Source organism: Meleagris gallopavo, chromosome 6 (genome assembly GCF_905368555.1).
Source record: "Meleagris gallopavo chromosome 6, MGAL_WU_HG_1.1, whole genome shotgun sequence".
Taxonomy (NCBI): Eukaryota; Metazoa; Chordata; class Aves; order Galliformes; family Phasianidae; genus Meleagris; species Meleagris gallopavo.
In genome coordinates this window covers 33,797,718-33,803,783 of record NC_139409.1, presented here as the reverse complement: position 1 = coordinate 33,803,783, position 6,066 = coordinate 33,797,718, and positions in this window count along the sequence as shown.

Below are 6,066 nucleotides of genomic sequence, written 5' to 3'. Positions count from 1 at the left end.
TCTGAAGTCTGTTTGCTAATATTGCTGGCAAGTGTGTTAGTGGGTACTGACTGTGGTGTTTTTTGCTGCAAGATGGGTGATTTTCCAATGGGAAAAGGAGAGAGACAGTCCACATGCTTCAACATCACGTGCCTCTTGGTCTGGCAGAGATCAAATATGGAAGTAACTCAGGTGTTACCAACCCTTTTGACACTGGAGATGTGGGATGTGATTTTTTTTTTTTTTTTTTTTTTTTGCATATCTTGTAGTATTTGTTTATCAAAAATCTCCAGCTCTGGGAGGCTTCTGACATCTGGGGAATTTTCACATTCACCTTTTGTTAAAAAAGGAAATTTCTAGATGTTATAGGTAGAAGAAAAACCTGAAGACATGAATGCAGTATACGCAAAGGAAGCCAGGAATTCATTTTCTTTCCTTCTTCTGCATTACCTCCTTACAACCTCCTTGCTTCTGTAAGTTCAATCTATGGTTTCCTGGTAAATGGCTTTCAAAAAACTGAGTAGGAAAGGACACCGATTTTTGAGCTAAAATGAGTCATTGCCTTCGTAAGGAGGGACTAGAGAGAAAACTGCTGGAGACATGTAGTGTCTGGCACTTGTGTACTCCCTTAACTGTCTCATACAGAACGCCTTGAGCAAGTGAGACCAGTCTGCTGTGCCTTGGCACCTTCCCTACCTCAGCTGTTCTTAAAAAGATATAATACTGCTTTGATCATATCCTGATAGAAGGAGAATTTAGCCAATATTTTCATACTTCACCAGTGTGTGTGTCTTCCCTTTTCAGCTAAATTCACAGAAAAAATAACATTCCAACCACCTTCTGTTTTGAGAATATTTCTCCTTATCCTTCTTTTCACAGGAAAAAAAATGTGTTGATGAGGGAAGCAGCTCATATTTGCATAAAGGAAAATCTGAGCTCAAAAGCGTTCATTTAAATAACAATACGTGTCAGCCATAGAAAGGCAAAGGGAAATGGAAATGAAGAGACCTGTCTGAGGCACTGTGCAAAATGTTCAGTTTCACAGACTTCTATTATCAGTATATGGGAGAAAAGAAAAGAAAAAAATGAAAGAAGAGTATGTGTGGGATAAATAGGAGAAAGTATTGGCTTTCGTTTTCCATTTTGATCTGCTTGAGTATTTTTATTTCATTTAGTTGTAGTTTTGCTCTGGCCAAAATATTGAAACAAAATTCTGAAACAACTGATCAAGATAATTCTGCCCCACATTGGTAACTGCTGTGTAAACTCTGTCCTGGCATGTTCTGTGTTGCTGAACAAATCCACCTGGATCTCTCATGCAACTGTGTTTCAGCTTTAGATGAAAAGAGGCCCAATTAACAAATTTACATAAATCTTTGCTACTTTTGTGACAGAGCTGATAGGTCATTTTATCACTGAACTATGTGCATATATAATGTGACTTTTGAATATAACCTAATCATTTTAATGAAGAAGAAATGAACAATTACATAGGGAAGGTATGTGAAGATTAGTAAACTAAATGTATAAAAGTATAAAATCCCACATGTCACCATTCCAGCAGTCTCTATTCCCTGTCCAGCGTGGACCTCTCTACTGAAGCTTGTCTTGTTTCTGAAATGCACTTGAGGATCAGCACTGTGTTCTTATTTGCTTCCTGTCTAATAGTAAAGAAGGCCATGCCAAGAAAGCAGTGTCTTAAAGAGTGGCTATAGCAGTTTTCTCCACTTCCACTCTCCAAGTAAGACGTGTCCAACCTGAAATCAGTGGGCTGTGTGTGGCCTTTGGCAGCAATAATGTGGCTCAATCAGATCTTTTAGCATTATTATGTGTTTTTTAGCCATATTTTTTTGAGTCGATTGCATGTACCTGGAACACTGACTGCATAGGTGACAACAGAACACTGGAGGGGAGGGCACAGTGCAGTGCTGACTGCCTCTCATGCCCACCACACACAGTCGCATCAAAACCCATGTATGTTTCATGTTACCAAAACTTGTGCTACTTGTAATATGTAGTGATTGCCAATAATAATATTTCAACCTATGTACACATAGATGTGCCTTCAGAAAAAAAGGAGTATATGTTACTTATATACATAAACTATATTATACATTTTATATTGCATATATAAATGCAGCCCAAGACATCTCCTCTTCACACAGTATGGCCCAGGCAAGACAAAAGGTTGGACACTCATGCTTTAAGAGCTGCTTCTCACAGGTATCCTGATAGGATTGTCCACAAAAGATGTTGCTCTCCAGCTGCTATTCTTGCAGCAGACTCTAGAATCAACAGGAGAGAAGCATGTTACAAGCTGTGCCAAATAGATGAGCAATTCCTCCAGAAAGGGTCAGCCTCTAGGAAAGGTCATCAATATCATGTTTCTCCTGGGCAACCCATGCGAGTGGTAAAATACTAAGCAATCTTGCTCATGCAGACCCTGTTGTATAAGGTATACAAACCTTCAGAAAATAGAAAGTTGAGTCACAATGACTCCTCCATTCTTTAATCACAGAATCACAGAATATCCTGTTGAAAGAGACACAGAAGGATCATGGAGCCCAACTCCTGGCTCTACGCAGGACTACCTGAAATTCAAACCACGTTTCTGAGAGCCTTGTCTAAATGCTTGTTGAGCTCCAGTAGCTTGGTGCTGTGACCATTGCCCTGGGGAACCTGTTCCAGTTCCTGATCACCCCCTGGTAAAGAATCTTTTCCTAGTACCTAACCTGACCATCCCACGATGCATCTCCATGAATCCTCCCCTCAGTTTGCTCATCTCTGGGCTGAACAACCCAAGTGTCCCCAGCCACTCCTCAAATGTCTTTCTCTCTAGATCCTTCACTATCCTTGTTGCTCTCCTCTGGACTATATCTAATAGCTTCACGTCCTTATACTGCAACACCCAGATCTACATACACATAGTGCTTGTGGTGAGTGCAGCATGGAGCGAGACAATCCCTTCCCTCAACTGGCTGGCAGTGCTGGGCCTAATGCACACCAGCGTTTTGGCTTGTTTGTGCCTCTGGTTGATAAGGAAGAACAAATATGTCATCTTTACTGTTGCAAATTTTGCGCACTAATTGCCAAGAGCTAGAACATGGAATCAAATGTTGGCCGTGTTATTCATTTCAAAAGTATTAGGAGTATATCCTGAGTAATAAAACTCTCAGTCACTGTGGTGTAGCTGTTAGTACTTATCTTTTTCTCTTCACCTCATTTTTGGCTTGTATTTTTGTCCAAATTATTTCCCAGCACATACTGCTTGTATGTTACATGACATATTATGTTACCCATACTTGAAGAAACAATGCAGAGTTTCAATACGCAGAGCCTGCATTTGGCTGCCAGGAAAATAACAAATAAAGAACAAAATCAAAGCTGGATGTAAAAAGAGCGAGTGGACATCTCGTTACTTACTCTTTAATATGCATCTTGGATTGATTTACACTCCTGTGCCAAAAGCAGATGTGCCACCTTCCATTTAAAGACTCAGCACATAACAACACCCACGGTTTCATAGCTGCATGTGTTATATGCCACAGGTCCTCTAACTTTTGTACAATGGCTTGATTTGCACAGATGTGAAGAAAGTCAGTGCATAAAATGTGACTGATTACTTGGTGCACAGGATTTGTGGGGGTTTTAAAATAAAATTACTTTCCCTGTTCTTCCCCGATTAAAATAATAAATATATATTTCTAGACTACAAAAGATATGATTTATTTGCAGGTGTTGCAGGTGCTTTGAGTCCTGGACATTGTAACAAATACTGTTAACAGTTCAATAACATTTTCTTACAGCAAACTAATAATAAACTTGAGCATGTTACGGTGGAACTTGGTATTGGAGGCTATCAAAGCTTGATAAAATCTGTTGATCAGAAGCACAAGAATTTGGCACTAGCGCTATGATTTATAGGATGTTTGTGAAACTGTCAGTGAAGAAAAAGCAGCTGAAATTCCATTTTTACAAGATTCCTGCTCATAAATCTTGTGACCATGTAAAAGGGAGCATGGAAGCCATTGACCTCTGCACTGCTTTGCAAAAGCAGTTCTGGGGACATGAAGGTCAGCAGCCCTCGGTAGAAAGTTGAGGGAACATATCAAAGGAGTCACAGTTTCTGGATTTACTACACAGTGGGTTCTGATTAACTCAGAAATGGTAGCTCTCAGGCCTTTAAGGGTCACTTGTATTGTTCTCTGCCTGAAGACTCCACCCTAACACAGAGATTAGCTTTCTGTAAGGGGTGAGACTGTTGATCGATATTCATCACCAAGAAATGATATATCCCAAGTGCTGTCAGCAATTCATTGCAACCTCCTGCCTGTTGTACTCAACCGTTATTTATATCCTTAAGATAGAGAGGGTTCCACAAACTTTCAGCCTCCAATAACCTACAGGTTAGCTGAGAGTATCACAGTTATGAAAACTCAGAGAAAAAAAAACAGTATTTAATAATAGCAAATGCTTTCACTGTTTCTAGAATGAGTTAAAAGCCGAGCAAAGCCCAAGTTAAGTCACTGCAGGTGTGTGTCTTAATGAGCTGCAGTTAGGCTGCAGGTGAACATCAACCATGAGTACAGGTGTGTGTGATTGAGTGCTGCTAGGAAGAAAGAAGGGAAGGGAGTGTGGAATGGAGGTTTGAGGTAAGGTTGTCCTGGCGTTGTTTTTCTGTGCTTTAATTTTTAATGTAGGGGGAAGAGAGTTGAAATGAAAGTAAGTTGTGTTGGTATCAGTGGTGTGTGAGTTGGATCTGTGGTTTTCCTCCTTCTTGTTAAGACTGATGTCCTTCAAATATTTGATATGCAGAATATGGAAAAAATTTTCTTATTTATTTATTTACTTAAATGCACTACGTTTGTTATAATTCATACTGGAGTTATGATACAATCAGCTTTATTTATATAAAAGCTAACTTGCAGGAGTAAAGGCCTCCCTTCTATTTTTTTTATTTTTTTCTTTATTTGTTTCAATCCTCTACCTGTCCTACCCTATGGTGAAATGTACTTGAATAATCTGTAAAATATAGAGCATTGCATATACAGTGATGTAGACTTTGAAGTATTTGTTCAAAAATCCAAAGCAAGCCCTGTACTTTTCTTTATGTTTCTTTGGGCTCATCGTTGTTCTTGTGGAGTGCATAGACTTTACATTTAACGCGTTATTCAAAAAGACAAATCTAGGCTGTATGCCTAAGGTGTTCTAAATAAGCTGTGTTTGTCCCAAAGATACATAAAGCAAATGGTATCCTGGGCTCTATCAAAAGATGGGTGGCCAGCGAGGACAGGGAGGTGATGTCCTTCTCTACTCTGCACTTGTGAGGCCCCATCTGCATCCAGCTCTGGGGTCCTCCAGACAGGAAAGATAGGGAGCTGTTGGAGAGGGTCCAGAGGAGGGCCACAAAGGTGATCAAAGGGCTGGAGCACCTCCCCTATGAAAACAGGTTGAGGGAGCTGGGCTTGTTCAGCCTGGAAAAGAGAAGGCTGTGGTGTGACCTCGCTGCAGCCTTTCAGTGCCTAAAGGGAGCCTATAAACAGGAGGAGAGTCAACTCTTTATGAGGGTAGATAATGACAGGATAAGGAGAAATGTTTATAAGTTGAAGAAGGGAAGATTTAGGTTGGATATCAGGGGAAGCTCTTTACCAAGAGAGTGGTGAGGTGCTGGAACAGGCTGCTCAGAGAGGTTGTGGATGCTCCGTCCCTGGAGGTGTTCAAGGCCAGGTTGGATGGGGCCCTGGGAAGAATATTAGATAGGGGCTTTGGAGTTCGATGATCCCTGAAGTCACTTCCAACCATTCTATGATACACATGCACACTGCCACTGGTGCCTGTAGGAGCTTTGTGTCTGGTCTCTGCCTAAGAGCAGAATAGAATTTAAGGAAGAAGCCAGGAGGAAAATGTGCATATGTATCTAGAACTCCAACCTGTACGTATAGATATATATCAATTAAAGTGACCATGTTTATAGACATTAAAAACATTGAAAGAAGCTGCCCAGAGAGACTGTGCTGTCTCTGTCCTTGGAGGATTTCAAGACGTGGTTGAGTGAAGGAGTGAACCAATCTGGTCTGCTCTCACAGC